A 19353-nucleotide genomic window follows, 5' to 3' on the forward strand; every position below is an offset into this window, starting at 1 on the left:
ACAGAGGGTGTATAAGTGGCTTGGCTCCCGGCATTGTCACAGCTCCCAAGGAAGGTGCCCTGTGAGCTTTCAGGAAGGACTGTGACACAAGAGAAGAAAGGAGGGGGCTGGGTGTCAGGTCTAAAGGCACAAGAGAAATGAGTGCAAGCAAGGATGGGTCAGGAACAGTCCAGTCACTACTGCCTGTAACTCCTGTCTCTAAAGACTGTCTAGAAGAGTGCTGGCTAACACGCCCTCCACTGTTTTGTTATGGCACTATTGGGTTTTACATTTTTCTCTCAAAATTTATAGACCCAAACACAGACTTGGTACCCATGTATGAAGTGATACTCTATGTTCAGTGGCTCTGTGTTTCCATGACACTTCAAGACCAGGAGGTCAGGGAGATGGAGAGAAGTTGGTTGGTCTTGAAACTTGGCTTGCTGCCTTGAGTCTGCAGGTGAGAAGGATGCTGTGAAGCAGAGCGCCCGAACTTCTCCTTGGTAAGGCAGCTGCTTGGGACTTAGTGAGAGGCCAGGAAAGGGTAAAAACTCTGAACCACAGAGCCCAGTCACTAAAGTGCCTGTGCTTTATCCTCAGGAGAGCCCAGTGCTGGTCTGTAGTCATTTCACACAGACACATGTATACACAGAGTCATATACACATATACAGTACACTCATATATACATACACACAATACACATATGTATGTACAGTCACAGACACACACACTTACATAGACTCCTACACACACATGAACACATACATACATAGACTCATATACACATATATATGTACATGCATAGACTAATACACATACATGAACATATATACATAGACATACACACATATGCACATGGACACACATAAGTATATACACACACACAGACACACACTCTATTTGTCATTAATAGATTAGAAATAAGGAATCAGAAATCAAAAGTTGGCCTGATGTCCAGGAATATAATAACCCCAGCTATGCCAAAAGCTAAGGCAGGAGGATCTCAAATTCAAGGCCAGTCTGAGTTATGGGGTGAGTTTAAGGGCAGCCTGGACAACATGTGGGTCTTTCAACACGAGAATAAAAAGTGAAAGATGCGGGGGTATGGGTGGTTGCAGGCCAGTATGGGGGGCACGTGAGCAAACACTGGGTTCAGTCTGCAGGGGTGCAAAACAAATCAAAACCCTGAAAGCTAATGAGTGAGAACAGGAGGTTATGGGGTGCTGAGAAAGAGTTCTAGAATTGTCACCATGAAACGGTGCTGAGCAGCTGAATCTAAAATGTGTAACAAGGCAACCTGAGTGGCTGGTGAGGTCATGGCACCCAGTGCCACTTACAGACAGCTTCCTGACCAGGGTTGTGGATCATCAAGTGACTGTCATGCTCAGTAACATCCCTTTTGAATGCAGGGGGGAAAAGTTACATCCAGACCTATGCGCAGTACAGACATGCGTGTTTGTAGACACATATATAACAACATGTATAAAATACACATCTGTGCTATGCGACTTATAACACTTTCGTCCGTCTGATTCACGCTCAGGACCTGATGCTCAGAGGGCAAGTTTCAGTTACTGGGATGATCTGTTCATTTATAATTTACTCTCTTCTGGCGGTGTCTGTACAAGTAGACATCAAGGTACCGTAAGGTCCCATCTCTCTGCTTTCTCTTGTCACACAAAGCACCGTGCTTAGGGAGACACAGTGGCACACATATTGTAAAAGACTTTTTTTTTTCTTATTTTGCTAGTTAACGTGGTTTGTTAGCAGCATGGTGAGTCATGAAGTGCTTCACTCCAATATAGTACATTTTTGTTATTATAAAACAACATTAAGCTAACAAGATATGGGTGCATGAATAGTAGATGTGTATACATCTAATAGTTGTGTTTTACTAGGCGTTACAGAAAACACCAGCTAGTTAAGAAATAAGACCAGAGCTGAAGACATGGCTCAGTGGTTAAGAGTACTGGGCGCTCTTCCAAAGGACCAGGGTTCAATTCCCAGTACCCACATGACAACTCACGACTGTCTAGGGGCCTGACACTCACACACACATACAAGCAGGCAGTACACCAATTTACATAAGCTAAAAATAAGTAAATTATTAAAAAGATTTTCAAAAAGAAATAAGACAATCTTGGATCAATTATGAGGAGTCTCTATGGGAAGGGAGGGAATTTATTTCAGAGGCAGGTAGCAGCCAGGGTCTTTATTGTTAATAAAACACATCTAACATTTTTTTTTTTTTTGGTTCTTTTTTTCGGAGCTGGGGACCGAACCCAGGGCCTTGCGCTTCCTAGGTAAGCGCTCTACCACTGAGCTAAATCCCCAGCCCCCACATCTAACATTTTGTCCTAAGCGCTGGACTTAGGGGTTTAGTAGAGCTGAGGCCAGATCACACCATGACAGCTCTTACCTGGGCAGAGACCACAAGGCCCACCTTCGAGATTCTGTTTTCGTTGTTGTGTTGTTTATTGTTTGTATCTCCTGGATACTTTCATTTCTCATAGTTGGCTGGAAATGAAGGCATGCCTAGCAACAAGTGCATTGGTCCTTCAAATGGGATCAAGTCGAGAGAGCGGTCCACAGCTCTCAATCAAGGCTCTCTCTCTGAGCAGACACTGAGTTTGCTGTGCTATCTAAGGCAGGTGCTGACTGGCTGCTGGTCAGGCAAAGTGATAAGTTCTGAATCCTTCCAGATTTGTGTGCAGTTGCTTTCACATGAAAACCTATTTCTAGTCTCCCCTAAGGGAAGCTAATATCCGATGTTCTCACTGAAGGGTGGATACACATTGCTGGCTTGGCTCGCCCAGCTTCTCTGGTGTCCAGTTAATACCCAGAGAATGGTGAATTGGATGTGTGTATGTCCTCTGCCCCGACGACATCACTATCATCTGATGACATCATTACCATACCCTATGACATCATCTCCATCCCCGATGACATCATTACTATCCCTGTATGAAGAAAGAGAATCAATCATCTTCTTAAGAATGGGTGGTACTGACTTACAGCTTTGCATTTGGAATTTGTGATTACAGGTTTTATCTCCTGCCCTCAAGTGACAAGCTTGAGAATTTCAATCCCATCTTAAGAGCAAACCTCAAACCCTGCTTATTTGTTAGGAATGGAGATGCTTAGAAAGGATATAAATAGTTTCTAAAGTTTCCCAGAATTAAAGGAGAGAGAAAATTGCCCATTTCTTTACAAGTAGTCCTTAAAAACCATCTACTCTTTTCTTTCTTAAAAATTTATTATTATTATTATTATTATTATTATTATTATCATTAGTGTGTGTGTGAGAGAGAGGGGGAGAGAGAGAGTCTCTTTATATAGCTCTGGCTGTCCTGTAACTCACTATGTAGTTGGACTCACAGAGATCCCCCTGTCTCTGCCTCTTGTGGGCTGGGATTAAAAATTTGTGTCTATGGTACCCTGCCTAAAGATTTATCATTTTTAAAAAAAATTTTTTTGTATATGGGTGTTTTATTTTTCTGTATGCCTTTACACTATGAGCATGCATAGCCCATGGAGGCCAGATCTCCTTGGAACTGGAGTTATAGACAGTTAAGAGTCACAGTGTAGGGGTTGGGGATTTAGCTCAGTGGTAGAGCGCTTGCCTAACAAGCACAAGGCCCTGGGTTCGGTCCCCAGCTCTGAAAAAAAAAAAAAAAAGAGTCACAGTGTAAGTTCTGGGATTCCTCTGGGAGAACTCTTAAGCACTGAACCATCTCTCCAGCCTATCTCTTTCTTTCTTCTCTCCTTTTTCTTTCTTTCTTTCTTTCTTTCTTTCTTTCTTTCTTTCTTTCTTTCTTTCTTCCTTCCTTCCTTCCTTCCTTCCTTTCTTTCTTTCTTTCTTTCTTTTTTTCTCCCCCTCCCTCCCTAAACTTGAACTCAGGATAAACAAACAGGCACACATCAATAAATATCCTCAACAAAGCAAAGAGGGGGCTACGGAAGCCACCATCCTCTTTGCTCGGAAAGAATCCTCTTTGTGGATTAGCGGTTGCCAAGACCTCAGAGTTTTGAGACCCTGAAGGGTCTCCCGTAGATCCACTTGTTCGCATCATGGCTCTTGGCTTATTCTGAGGCACATCCCAGCATGTTCGAGTGCCAGCAGGTTTACAGAACAGAATCTCACCGCCCCCATGATGAAAAGGAAGTTACATGACATACCGTTTGCTTTTGAAAAACCAGCCTCCCAGGGACAAGATAATAATAGCAGCAAAACCAGACCATTGCCAGTCAGCTTAGCAAGCCAGGACTTCACAATCAGTGTGTACCCCTTGTAATGTGCAGCCTAGAGTTTCATCAGAACCTTAGCCTCGGAGCTGATGTTTGTGATTTGAGACAGTGATATACTGTTGGACAACTCTCCCTACAGAAAAAAGCTGAAGAGGGTTTTCCAAAATGGGTATTTATTAAAAAAATTCAATGAAGTGGTGTTTGAATTTTGAAATTTCTTTTTTTAGCTTTTATCCTCTGCCCTAGATGTACTGCCAGGACACAAATGTCTGGTTCTCTGGGCACCGTTATCATTCTGCAAGGGGCAAGCTATTACCGGTAGTTAAAAAGCAATGCTTTGGGAGCTGGAGAAACAGCATAGTGTTTAAGAACACATACTGTTCCTACAGAGGACTAGAATTTGGATCCCAAAACCTACATTACATATTTTTATTCTAAAACATTCTAGCTATGGATTAATTTCCATGTCTCTGTCTAAATAATTGATTAGCTCAGTCAGAACTTTGAATTGATTCCCTTTGGGCGCAGATCTGTGGAGTCTTCTGATGGTTTAATTATCAATGGCTAGACATAGGATGGTCTCACGTTTATGCAGAATTGACTATAATCTCAAAAATTTATGGCAGGATAAATCAAGATAAAAGGTTCAAATGTAGCAGCAGAGTGACTGATATCCTAATACTATATCTACTCCTTCTAGTAGTCTAGACTCTAAATATGGACAAATTTTAGAAATACCACACGATTATTGAAGAAAATTTGAGAAATGGTGTCATAGTGAAATCACTTCCATCCCACTGCTCAAACGCCAATGATATACTTACTTCCAGATCTGTTTCAATAAATGGATCTCAAAACGATTTACTTAACAATAAGCAAATCTTGATAGGAGAGTCGGTGAGAACATACTTCTGTTATTTTTAGATTGAGATATTTTAAACAAACCAGAAACATTTAATGTAACTTTTTTTTTAAAAAATACAGACAAAAGTACGCATGGTCTGCTCCCCTCAGCTTTTATGTTGTGTCTGTTCTATTGCCTTCTTTTATCTTTTGTTTCCTCTTTTCTCATGTTCATCTTCACTCCTCTCGTGATCTCTCTTATTTTTCTAAAAATTTTATACTTTTTAAAGATTCATTTTATTTTTAATTTGTGCATTCATATGAAAGTGTGTGTGTGTGTGTGTGTGTGTGTGTGTGTGTGTGTGTGTGTATGTGCATATGAGTGCAGGTGCCAGTAGTGGCCAGAAGAGGGCACCAGATCACCTGTAGCTGTAAGTGTAGAAGATTGTAGGCTCTTTGACAGGGATGCTAGGAATGGAACACAGGTTTTCTGGAAGAGCAGCAAGCACTCTTTGATCATTGAACTATCTCTCCAGTCTCCTCAAGGTTTCCTTGTTTTGACCTATGTCTACTCAACCCAAATTAATATAATACTTATTAATAATATATCAATATGCATTTGCACATAATTAATATACATTATTAATACATATTAACAATATATTAATATGTATTTATATAATACAAATGTATCTGGTTGTTGTTTGCACTGATTCCAGAAGGGTTAGCTGGGAGTCACGTGACCATATCTGGACATGACCCAGATATAAATTTATAAATTTAAATATAAATTAATAAAATCTAATATGTTCCACATATTAGAGAAAACATGTGAGATTTGACTTTCCTGGCTATTGCTTACTCTACTTTTCAGTTCCATCCATTTTCCTAAAACTGTCAGGATTTCATTTTTCTTTGTGGTCGAATAAAATCCCCTTGCATATCTGTCCCACATCTTCTTTATCCATTTGTCTGTTGGTGGGCATCTGCACTTCTTCCATAGAGCAGTTTTCCAATAACGTGCATGTGTCTGTCTGGCCACGCAGCCTCGAAGCACTGAAGGCCACTGTGTTAAAATAAAATGTTTCCTTCCAGAATGCATGGTAGTTCTATTTACAAGAGGCAACTCATGTACCAAATGGGCATATTTTTTTTTTGACTTCCGTATACTCTGAATGTACTTTCTGAGGGTCTGAGTCATACCAGTATTCAACTGGATTTTTTTTAATGCCATTAAGCATGTGATATACCATATCTTTCTATCATATTTTAATGATGTTTTAATATGATTGCTGCATATATATTTATTCATAAAATTCATCTACATCCAATAATCTTGTTCTTGCAGATGCATCACCTACTAAGTGAAAAGGATCGGAATTTAGTGAGAACGACGCAATTGTCTGCTTAAGATGAAGGTCGGTAAATTACAAGCAGGCTCATCAGGCATCTGTGCCCGCGCAGCCTCGCTTTCGCAGGGAAGTTTTACACAGGTCTTAGGCAGCGCGCCATTTTTAAATCGTAGTAGGATACCTTACCATTGTAAACTATAGGAATATAAGGATTTGATTTAAAAAAAAAAACGAGGAAGTAAATGCTCATTAAAACAAACCACTCTGTCTGTGGCCCCCTCCTCCCAGGTATGAGAACTGGGGAGAACCATTTTCATAAGACGCACGATCATGCCCAGATGTGGTCACGTGACTCCCAGGTAACGGTTCTGGAACCAGTGCAAACAATAACCAGATACGTTTGTATTTAGGGTCTCCGAAAAATTGTTTGTAATGGAGGAGAACATTGAAAACCAAAGAAGTCAGACTCTAGTAGAATTTTTTAAAATTGTGTTTGTTTAATGGTGGAGCGATAAATCAAATTAGACCAGCGTTTCCGAGCCAAGCTCTCTCTCCTTTCTTTCCTAGATCCTCTGGTCAAGAAGCAACCTGAGGGCTGGAGAGATGGCTCAGTGGTTAAGAGCACTGACTGCTCTTCCAGAAGTCTCAAGTTCAATTCCCAGCAACCACATAGTGGCTCACAACCACCTGTAATGGGGTCTGATGTCCTCTTCTGGTGTGTCTGAAGACAATTACAGTGTACCAACATACATACAATAAATAAATCTTAAAAAACAAAAGCCACCTGAAACCACTGAGAGACTTCATTTTATTAGCAAAGGAAGGTGTAGGGGGCAGATCCTATTTCTGATTGATCCTCTAAAAGCGTTGTTCATAAGCCTACCAGGTAAGTTAAAAAAAATAATAAGTTAAAAAAAATATCTCATGTCGAGCATTCGAATGCTCATGATGGCCAGGGGTAGTTCTCTATTAAACCATTGAACGTGGTTGTCTGAAACCTGCCTGCCAGCACCATATGTAAACAGCCATCTCCTTCCAGCAGAGGCAGGAACAGGGTGTAATTAATTACTCGCCATCGGCTCGGGGTGGGGGAGGGGAAGGTAGCCACATCATTTTTTAAATCTGAGTCTGTAAGCAGGAAGTTTGACTTGTCGGCGCCGCTGAGATATTCTCTCTGCAAAATTCTTTCTCCATCTCTCACCTTTTCTTTCCTCTTCCAGATTCTTGACAATGTGAAGGTCTGCGCATGCTTACGTGGGCAGGATACTGCGCGTCTGTCTCAGCAAGCCTGGGCTTTCCTGTGAAGCTTTGCCATATGTTCTTTGGGCCAGGATGCCTGAGATCATCTCCCCACTGACACATTAGCTTCTGTCTTCTACCACCCTTGCGTTGTATCTTACCATACTCTGGCTTCTTTTTAGCACCTTCCGCCCGTCAGTTCTCTTTCAAGCACTCAGTTTCAGCTCCTGATCTTAAAAGAAACATTTCTCCACTGTGCATTAAATGTATGTACCATTTTTGAGACAGGGTCTCATTGGTTAGCCCTGGCTGCCCTGGGATTTACTGTGTAAAACAGGATGTCTTACTTGGGGGCTGAGGAGCGGAACTTAGATAGGTGTACGCATGCGCAACAAGAATTTTACCCATAAAGCCATCTCCTCAAACCCCAATGGCGCTCTTCAATGATGAGTTTTATAAAGAGAGGAGTACGGGTAACGGCTGGCTGCCCTGTCTCTCCAGGCACAGAGAGAAGTAACACATGTAGAAGTATATTTTTATCCTAGGGAAAATGGGTATTTTTTAAAGTCAATTTAAAAAATATATTATTTATTATTTTTAACAGTTTTATTATTTTATCCATTATATTGTATTACTCTTTATTATTTTTATTACTGATTATTGATGATTTCATTTGTATATGTGTGTTAATGTGTATGCATGCACGCATGTATGGGCCTGTGCACTCATGAAGGCCAGAAAAAGTTGTCACATGAGAGCTAAAGTTCAGACAGTTACAGAGCTGTCTGTCATGGATGCTGGGAACTGAACTCCGTTCCGCTGCAAGAGCAGATTATACTTTGAACTGCTGAGTGGAATCTCCAGCCCTTCTTAAGCTAAACTTTTATGTTAGCCATGTGCAAACAGCTTTACAAATATTTTTCCATTATCATTATCATTATTATTATTTTATTATTATTACTCAAACTTCACAAAACCCTGCAAGGTGTGTAGTTGTCCCATTTTACAGACACAGCATGGAGTTAGAAAAGTCACCCTACCCCACTCTGTGTAGGGGAACCAGGGCTTAAAAATCACATCTTTTTTCTTTTTTTCTTCCTCCTCCTCTCCTTCCTCCTCCTCCTTTTTCTTCCTCTTCCTCCTTTTCCTCCTCCACCTCTCCCTCTTCTTTCTACAATATCCTCTTATCTTGCATTTATGTACATCGGAAATTAATAATTTTTCAATCCCTGTGATAGCATTTTAAAGTTTCCCATAGCCTTCACAAATCAGTAAGATCTAGTTCTGATCCTAAAATTACTGTTCGTGGGGCCTACAAGATGGCTCAGCAGATAAAGGCACTGCCACCAGATCTGACAACCTTGAGTTCAACCCCTCAATACACACAGTAGAAGGCGAGAAGAGTCCTGAAGGTCCTCCTCCGACCTCCTTGTGGCTGTCCCAGCATTCTCGGCTGGCCCAGATCACTAAGTAAGCACTTTAGCATAACAAAAACCATCACTCACAGTTCTCCAGGAACTGCTGGAAGTTTTAGTTTGAACTTCTGCTCAGGGGCCCTCAAACTCAGAGGCTGTAATTCCCAAGAGAAAGTGCTGTTGGAACCAAGAGGATTCAGAGGGTGCTGACACCCTCAGCCTTATAATACAGAACAATTATTCCAAAGGACCCCCCCCCCCCCACGGGTTGCCAGCTCAGTAATTCTTGAGGGTCCCCCGCTGTTTTGCCATGATCCTGTAATTTAAGAAATTACTGGAGAAATGTCAGGCATTACTTATGGGATTTAAAATTCTGAGGGAAAGAAACAGCTCTTGGACTCTGCCCCAAGGACGTTCTGAATGGATTCCAGGCGGCAGTCTTTACTGCTTTGCCCTGATTGATGTTCTATTTGGTTAAAGCCTGCTGTTTCACAGTTTCTATGCCATCCTCCAAGTTCACAGACATTCCCAGAGGCGAGATCAGCATCTGTCCCCCGTTCTCCCCTGGGTTAAGGAAATATTGTCGAGGACTGTGGGAAAACTTGAGGAAGTTACGAGATGCTTCGAATGTGGCCATCAATCAAAGCTCTTTCTAATTTTTACAGATATTTCAGGGAACTGTAAGTGAAACTTCAAGTGCTAGTTGGAATAAGACGACAGCACCTAGACTCTGTCTATACTGGTTAGCCTCTAGAGGATGCCAGATTCTTAAGGTAGCTATGGAGTTTTTTGTGTCCCCCCCCCCCCGCCCCCGCCCCCCCCCTCCCCGGAACTGAGGACTGAACTCAGGGCCTTGGGCTTGCTAGGCAAGCGCTCTACCACTGAGCTAAATCCCCAACCCCAGCTATGGAGTTTTAAAAGGTGTTTCCGTAAAGCACTTGGAATGTCCCGAGAATCGAGCAACTCTATCCTATTTTCCTGGATGTTACGTGACTCTAAAAGCACGTGACCAAAGCTCTGTTAGATGTTATCCGCTCCTCCGCTGACCTATTGGTGGCTGTGAATTCCAGGATGGAGGCAAAACTGTTTTGTGCTGACTTTAGTGTGAGAGAGGAGGAACCCAGCTTTCTTTCCGTCAGCTCCTTTCTATGCTGTTCCTTTCTTGCCGGTTTCTTCTCAAGGCGGAAGCACTCCGTGGTAAACTGCAAAACTCATTTCTCAAAGTTAATGTGCATTCTCTCGCAGACCCACACTTCTCTTTCCTAATTTTCTTTCGACTCTTGTCTATCAAGCTGTAATTATGTAGAGGGGGCACCCTGAAAGGAGGTTATAACACTCGCACAAAATATTTGAAAACTACAATTCTCTCTGTGTCTCTCTGTCTGTCTCTGTCTGTCTCTGTCTCTGTCTCTGTCTCTGTCTCTCTCTCTTTGCGAGAGTCCCAGAATCCTTTGCCCCCTCCCCTGAAACCGAAGGTCAATTTTCCCCCCCACTTTCCTCTCCCTAGTTTTAGAACTAAAATCGAGTCTAACATTTGCCAAGCGCGATTCAGACTTCTTGGTTACAGGCCAAGTTCTCACATGAAGCATTATGAATTTGCAGTGAATTCATAACATTTAGTATTCATGGTAATAACACTGATCATTATGGAAGCGATTTAATATTCATGAGGGTTATACTGTTATTTTCTCAGGTGCCGTGATAATTTTTATAATAATTCAGCCTTCCTTTAATGGGCAGTTGGCATAATAGAGTGCGATCCAAGAGTTTTGGTTAAGGGGCACTAGAGTGGGGGGGGGGAGCAGGACATTAATACAAATTTCAAAATTTGATCTTCCATGAGAACATTTGGTCAGTGTTGTCTGCATTATTAAAACAAGCTGTGTCTCCACTGACAGCCGCTGAAATGTCCAACCGTGTCTTGGCTACGCATGCGTGCTCCTGACTGGGGAGTTCAAAGGTCAAAAGGGAGAGAAAACAAAACCCTTGCGAGTCCACTCTTCTGGAGGGAAAAGTACCTTTAGCCCTGGTGTTGGTGCTGGCCTTTGTGTCCTCAAATTTGCTTTTTACCAACACGTACACTTCCAAGTATTTCCCCCCTGGTATGCCATCTGTTTCTTTGCAATTGGGATGGTTGAATAATTTCCTGAGGAATTGCTGACAAGTCGTGGCAGCAAGGACCAGGTTTCTCATTAAAATTGCTAAGCTCAGCTGTGTTCCTGCAAGCCCTTGATTTAAGGTGGTCACCCTGGCTGGGAAGGTCGGTGGAAGCAGTTACCCAGTGACAGCGACAGGACTCGAGATCTGCATAGACGTCACGCGAAAGAGTCCAGGTACAGGGCAGCTCAGGTGGTAAAGTGCCACTTATCCCAGAGGGGTGATTTTGGGGGCTGCAGCTCACACAGCTTAAGACAGACTCCAGCCCTCTAGACCCAGTGTGTGGACGGCTGGAGTACGTGTTTCCTGTCTTGGAATTTTCCAAGGTATTTAGCATAGTCTAATGTTTGTCTTCAGTTGTTCTTAACTGTTCTCAACAGGGGGCAGCTAGACTCCCCTAGAGTCCCAGAGTCCCAAGCAGATGCTTGATATATGTATCATATATATATGTATATATATATATATGTTCTCATTTAATGCCCTCAATAACCCCATAACATATATTATTCTATCTAATTTTTATTTTCATTGTATAGGTAGGGAAACTGAGTCTCAAAGCACTTCAAAAGTTTCCTCCAAACTCAGAGTTGGGAAGCCGATAAACCAGGGGTTCTATTCAGTTACCAGCATGAAGTTCGTGGAGACTATCCCCCTCCCCCGCCCTCGTGCCCTCCCCATAGAGTGGTTTATCCTGAAGAACAGTGAACTAGTATGAGAAGAGGCACGCCAGAGGAGATGGTTGGAGACAGAATTCCTGCTCCCATGTCAAACCCACTGAAAGACAGGTTGGTGGGTGCGGGGAGGTTTTAACAAGCTCCCTGGTGATTCAGATACATGCTAAAATACGAGAGCCACTGTCCCACAGCATAATAAATGTTATTTAATTAATTGCTTCATTAAATATTGAACAGCAGAAGTCATTATAAAGCTCCGAGTGAAGTTGGCTGAGATTAAAAGGAAAACGGAAGTGCAGCTGCGGAGGTGGGGATGGGGCTGAGGACTGGAGAATGGGCTTCTCCAGGATAAATCCCAATTCCAGTGCAGTATCAATGACGGCCGCGAACCGAGCCAACCCTGTCTGACTTCCTCCTCTCACAGTTCACTTAATCCAGTTGGAGGGGTCCTCACACACCCTCTGGGCCTAGTCTGTTCTCTCTCTTGACCGACGAACCAGGTGTTTTATGTACGGTGTATCATAAGCACTGCACACAGTGAGTGTACAATGCACACAGTGGGTGTACAAGAAGTACTTCTGTCAATGAAATATTCCAGGTCATGTTTCTGCTCAGATTTTTTTTTTTACCACGTTTGGGATGGTGTCTCTCAGACACGGGATCCTCCAATCTACTGCTCTCGAGTTTAGGTTATATAACATCTCTGTTGAGATCAGCAAAGTTGGTGAAATAATGCTGATAGGGAATTCTTTGGAATAACAGGTCTCAAGTGGCTGTAGGATGAGGAGGGTGCTGATAGAGTTTAAGGTTCCTCCAGATGCATGAGAGCCAACCTACATTTTCCCCCGTCCCTGTACCCTTCTGCCATTCTCTAAACTCCCCCTGTCCCTGTGCCCTTCTGCTGTCCTCAGGCTCCACTCAGAAGGACCCCTGAATGACTTATCTCTATTTCTCAGTAGGAGGATGCATGTTGCAATGACTGCTGTACATCTTCACAGAAAGGAGGGCTCAAGTTTTTGCTCAGTTTCTCATTCTCAGTTTCAAAGTGGAGCTAGTTCAGGTCTAGCTAACAGGTCTAGTTCAGGGCGGGTCTCATTGACAAGGTCGGTGGGCGGGACTAAGGCAGTGTAGCCTATAGGGGAGCCAACATCTTACATCTGCTGGGAATGAAAAGTCCTACCTTCTCGGTAGATTCGGAGGGACAATTAAGCATGGATACCAAGAGAGAAGGCCATGGAAGAGCGACTGGAAAACATTTCCAATGTTGGTTGTTCAATAAATGGAGAGGACTCCCTCTGCCATGGTCCTAAACCTGTTTCTTCTCTAGGTGGAAGAAAACAGATTGTTAGCAGGGAGGAGGCCGTTCTGGAGACACCGCTTTGCATAGAAAGAATTTAATGGAGCCTACAGAATTGGTAGCAGTTCTCTTTCCCTTTGATGTAGCCTACTAAGATCGGAGAAACAAGTCACACAAATCCACAAAACCCAAAACTATGAGGTACAAATATATTTGTAATGAATCTCTAGACCCTGGTGACCCAGGACTATATGCACAACTTTTATGGATGACTTAAAGTCATTGTCTAAGAGGCATGTTCATCATATGTGTAGCATGTGCTATACACACATACACACAGGGGCACACACACGCACATACATGCGCATACACATGCACACACGCACACACATGCACACACATGCACACCGACATTCTGAAGTTGAGTGGGTAGGGAGAGTCTGTTCACTCCATCCATAAATACACATCAGTGAGGCTTTTTGATGAAATGTCTGTGTAACATCGAACAGATAAAATTTGATGTTTTTTTCTTTTCAAGGTGTTTCCTTGCATCTTTTTAGAGGAAAGATAAAAACTGACACCTCAGCATTCTTGCATTCCCGGCTATTGGTTGGGAAATACCAAGACTGACATGCCTTGCAGTTGGAGGGAGAAACAGTGTATTCTGGGAAAGGATTGATGCCTTCTTTCAGTAAGTTATAGGCTCAAATGTATGGGCTGGACCTGTCTTGCAAATGTGTGTGAAAACACACACACACACACACACACACACACACACACACACACATGCGCGCGCCTCGAGGGGGTCGAGCAAGAGACATAGTTAAACCTGTTTAGAAAGTGTTTCCCCTAAAGAATGCACTTTAATATCGTGAGTATCTATGAATCACAGCTTAGAAAACGGATGTGTAGTAACCAAATCTTAGCAGAGTCCTTATGAAAAAACTGTGCTCTTTTTTCACGTGTACTTGAGGTGGGCATGCTCACACGTATATGGGCACACATGGGTGCGTGAGCAAGCTCATGTGTATGTGCACGTGGGCACTGGTGGCAGCCTGAGGTTGCTATGGGGTGCCTTCCACAGTTGTCCCCTCACTGTATATACTGAGACAAGGTCTTGCTCTGGGGACCCCTGTCCCCAGTCTTGCACATCATGGCAGCCCCATGGGAAGGGTTTACTACAGAATCAAGCATAGGCATCGAGAAAGAGGGAGAATGACTCTGAACCTCATTTTGAGCAAGGACTCTGTCCCTTCTGAGTCAGTCCATTAGGTCTGAAGACCCAGTGCTGTGTGTTTTTCCTGCTCCATACAGTGCTCTTCCAAAACTGCGTGACAAAGGTACAATATTTTACCAGGAAGAGTTAAGTACTGGAGTAATAATCTTGGACCCTATAGAAAATGAGACATTATTCAGTTTTAAGAATCTATTCCTTCTGTTCTTTAGATCAAGGATCAAGTAGTAATTCAAGTTTTATATTTATTGTATTCACAGTAAAACTTTCAAACCACCATGAACACAGTAGGAGTTTCAACTTAATATTCTTTTATATTCTTATGTATATATTTCTTAACATTCATTTGTATTATTTACATTTATATAATATGATATAATATATAAATTTATACAATATAGAACCATATAAAATATAATTCCATAATATAAATATAATAGATAATATATTTATAATATGAAAAATAAATTAACATTAAGGAGTTTTGCAGTTTTCAAATATTTTAAGTTACATTTTTCTTTTTTAAAGTTTTATTCTCTATTTTACGTGTATGGGCTTTTGCTTACATGTCTGAATGCACACCATGTGTGTGAAGCGAGCACAGAGGCCAGAAGCGGGCATCAGATAGTCTGGAACTAAAGGTACAGATGCTTATGCGTTGCTCTGTGGGTTCTGGGAACTAAATAAGATCCTATGGAAAAGCAGCCAGTGGTCTCGACCACAGACCCTCCACTCTAGCATCTGCAGGGTTATATTTTAATTTCACATCTTAACCTTATCACGAATAGAGTTAACAGATTGACTGGGAGGGGAAATATTCCTCTTCTGAGACTGACCAAGAGCTCCCTCTAAGAGAGTCACCCCAGGTGAATCAACGTTTTTGCCCTCCCTTAAACATAGTGAGCACCTAAGAACAGCATATTTATTCTTTGTTTCACTGCTGTGACAGAATACTTGACAAGAGCAAACTAAAAAAGGAAGAGTTTACTTTTGTCCCCCAGTGTTTAGAATGCCAAGCACCACAGTGAGGAAGCCGCCTGGCAAAAGCCTGAAGCCTCTGGTCACCGTGTGTCCACCCTCTGGAAGCAGAGGGAGTTGAAGGGGATGTTCAGTTCACTTTCCCTCTAGACATTCCAAGACTTGAGCCTAGGGAATGGCAACACCCATTTTTTTTTTTTTTTACAGTGGGTCTTCCATTTAAATTAACCTGACCAAAATAATCCTTCATAAGCATGGCCAGTAGCCTGTTTCCTAGGTGATTCTAGGTCTTGCCAAGTTGATGATGTTGGCCATCACGGTTAGCCATCCCAGATGGGTTAATTTAATGTTAATTTGATTTTTTTTTCAGGACACTGTGATGCAACATTTGAGTGTTGTTTAGATTTCTCACTGTAGACTCCAGAGGTAAAGAAGGAGGTGCTTTCCAGGTAAACTATGTAGAAATCATTCTGGGGACAGTCAACACCAGGGACCAGAGCTCTCTGGAGCGACAGGGCCGCTCCTGCAGATTTCATGGCTTCCTCTTATCTCTTGTGTGAGAGCCTTGCAATTCTTCAGTGCGTTTCCTCTGGGATGGCAAGAACGGAGATTTCAACAGCCTTTGTGTCTTTCCATCGTCTATTGCTAACCCACCGGGGACTCTTAACCATTGTTAGTTAAAAGCTTAATAACTGTGTTCGGTTAAGATATAATTAAATATGTGTTAATTGCCTCAGTTTATTCCACAGAGTCTGCAGTTTTCAGCGTTTGTCTCAGTGTATGGTCAGGAAACACCGGGTTTCTGAACTTGCCTAAGTGTCAGCTCAGGGCACATGCCCCGCCCAGACTCTGCACTCCTCCCAACAGCAGAGAAAAGGAAACATTTTTAAAAGGGCGACCAGCTGCTGCCCACAGAGCGTGAGAAGCAACAAAGTGTTTTGAAGGCTGAAGAATACAAGTCTGTATTTCCATATCTGCTCTCACTGACTCGGTGCCCTGGTTTACCTCATTGATGGGAAAATAATGAACTTTAATCTGTAAGAGAGAGGCCCCAAATGTCCATAAACACAGATAAGGAGAGAGGCAAGTGTGCTAGATAACTTTATGTCGAGTCCACCCAAGCTTAAGTCATTTGAGAAGAGGAGACCTCAATTTAGAAAATGCCTCTGTGGGACCATTTTTTACGTTATTGAACTCAGATCTTCAATCTCTCTCAGGAAGCACTTTGATGAAGATTTCCTCAGCCCCGTCTGTTGTGAGGTTTGCTCTACGACCCGCAGTTTTCTCATCTACAAACCAGGCAGACATGACTTGCCAAATCTATGCTCCTTCCTTGGGGTGGCTTGGTTGCTGGGAGCTGCTGCTCCACATCCATCTATGCTGGCTCTCGTGTGTGTCCCAGCCAAGGGTACCTGACCAGTTCTGGTCAATGGGATGTGAGCAGACTTGTCATTCTAGAAAGGTCAGATCTGAGAAGGGGGTGGGAGGAAAAGAGACAAGGAGAGACAGAAGAGAGAGAGGGGAGAGAGAGGAGACAGAGAGAAGAGAGGAGAGAGAGAATGAAGGAGAGAGAGAAAGAGAAAATAGAAGAGAAAAGAGAGAGGAAAGAGAGGAGAGAAAAAGGAGGAAGAGAGAAAAAAGAGAGAAGAAAGGGGAGAGAGAAAAAAGAGAGGAGACGAGAAGAGGGAGGAGAGAGAAAGAGTGAAAAGAGTAGAAAGAGAAGAGAGAGAAGAGAGGAGAGAAAAGACAGGAGAGAGAAAAAGAGAGCCAAAAGAGAGAGAAAGGAAAGAAAAAGGAGAGAGGAGAGAGAGAAAGAGAGACAAAAGAGAAGAGATAGAAAGAGTGAGGAGAGAAGAGAGGAGACAGACAGATGGACAGACAGAGACAGGAGAGAGAGGAGAGAAAGAAGAGAGGAGACTGAGAAAGAGAGAGAGAGAGAGACAGACAGACAGACAGAGACAGAGAGACAGAAGGGGAGAGAGGGGGCTCTTGAGTGTTGCTGTACTGACAGTAACATCCTCAGTGCACCTCTGAGGAAGCCATGTTTGGCATGTGATGCTGAAACATCCGGTACGCTCTGGTTCTTGGGAGCAACTGAGTTTTGGGGTTATGTATTGTAGGAGTTCACTCAGCAATGCAGTGGAGCATACAAGCTTCTATTCTGTGAGTCACGTAGTTATCGAGGGCCTCAGACCCCGCAGACACGGAGAGCATCTAGCATTTGAAATACTAGACTAGTGTTTGGGATTCTGACCAGAAAGGGAGCCCATCTATGGGAAGTTAGTAAGAAAACAGAGTAGATTAAGCCGAGAGCACGCTTCAAGGAACCCCTGCTATAGGGTTATTCTTCTTTCAGTCTCAACAGAAGGTCTCTGCAGTGGGTTATATGCAAGGCCCCAAATAGCTGAAAGAACTGAAAACGTTGGACGACAAACTTGAATTTCATTATTAAGCCACAGGAGCTATGCATTTTAACAACAGGAAAGTGGTTTGTTTTAAGGTAGATGTGACTTCAGCTTGGGAATACTTAAAAGCTGGAAAATACTGATAGGGTTTACAGAGAAAACTTGGTGAGTTAGGCAAAGAAAAAGGTGGGGTTTTGTTTTGTTTTGTGTTTTGAGACTGTCTCATGTAGACCAGGCTGGTCTCGAACTTGTGTATGTAGCTGAGATGATCGTGAGTTTCTGATCCTCCCTACTCTTCCTCCCAAGTGTTAGGATTTCAGATTCTGTCCAAGTGACAGAATCTTGATTTGTCACAGCTCGAGCCAGAGGGATAGTCTACTGAAAGGATTCCTTTTCGAGAATAGTAAGGGTGCTGCTGGGCCTCCACCTGGGACTAGGGAGTGCCTGCAGGTACCTGTCAGACACTTCTCCATGTCTGACTTGCTCTGCACACTACCTCCTGATTTCATGGACACAGTTCTTCCACCACAGTAGTTGACAGATACTGGGTTCTCCATTTTAAAGCTTTAGTAAACAAGGCTGGTCCCACCCAAAACCAGCTTTCTTCCAGCCCTTACACCACAGAAGAGGGAACTTACCTATACTTGCATGTGCCTCTTTCTAGAAGCATTGAAGTTAGTAACAAGGCAGCCACTAGGCTCGCTGTATGTAGAAAGGGATCAGCTGAGGGAAATTCAAATGTAAAGTCATTGTTTTAGAAAGGAGCTCCAGAACTAATGAAAACTCATGATTGTTCTCTGGTTAGGGATTACTGTCTGGAAGCTTCCATCACTCGCTATCCTGTGGGGACTTCATGTGGAGGCGAGACTGGTAGATTTCAATGTCTTGAGTTGTTCCAAACATATGGTTTCTCTTCAGATAGAAAAGTTGTCTTGGATGATGGCTACACTTGCGGCTCACCCCACCGTGCTGGTTAGAGCATTTCCAATCCACAGAATCTAGGTTCTCCTGGAAGAGTGGCCTCTGGGCTCCCCTGTGGCGGATTGTCTGTATTGTGTTCAGTGCTGTGGGAAGATTATTGAAGGTGCCACTCTCTGTGTGGGAGAATCCTAGATTTTATCCAATGGAGAAAGTGATCTGAGCCCCAGTGTACACCTCTCTCTCTCTCTCTCTCTCTCTCTCTCTCTCTCTCTCTCTCTCTCTCTCTCTCTCTTCTTCCTGTTGGAGATGCGGTGTGGGCAGCTGCTTCAAGTTCCCGTGACCTCACTTCCATCCCACGATGGAGGGTACCTTCAGACTGTGAGTCAGAAGAAAAGGACACCCACCAACTATAAGCTTCTAAAAAATAAAACTTGCCAGTCCCACATATATGCGGGTGTATTTCTTCACTAATTCCATTTCTAGGAACGCACACTTAGCCAATAATCAAATAAACAAAAGGTCCAACATTCATAACAGGTTTTTTTATATGAGAAAGATTTGAGAAATGCCTCAAAATTTTCAATAGTAAAAGAATCATTTGGATAGTAGA

The 19353-nt window shown here is 42.8% G+C and overlaps 1 long non-coding RNA gene across 1 annotated transcript in view; it reads right to left on the reverse strand.

The window, feature by feature from the left end:
- LOC147998599 (uncharacterized) overlaps nt 1-19353 on the reverse strand; it is a 40803-nt gene that overhangs the window by 10401 nt on the left and 11049 nt on the right. The window lies entirely within an intron of this gene.

This window comes from Rattus norvegicus, chromosome 20, assembly GCF_021556685.1.
Source record: "Rattus norvegicus strain SHRSP/BbbUtx chromosome 20, alternate assembly SHRSP_T2T, whole genome shotgun sequence".
NCBI classification, from domain to species: domain Eukaryota; kingdom Metazoa; phylum Chordata; class Mammalia; order Rodentia; family Muridae; genus Rattus; species Rattus norvegicus.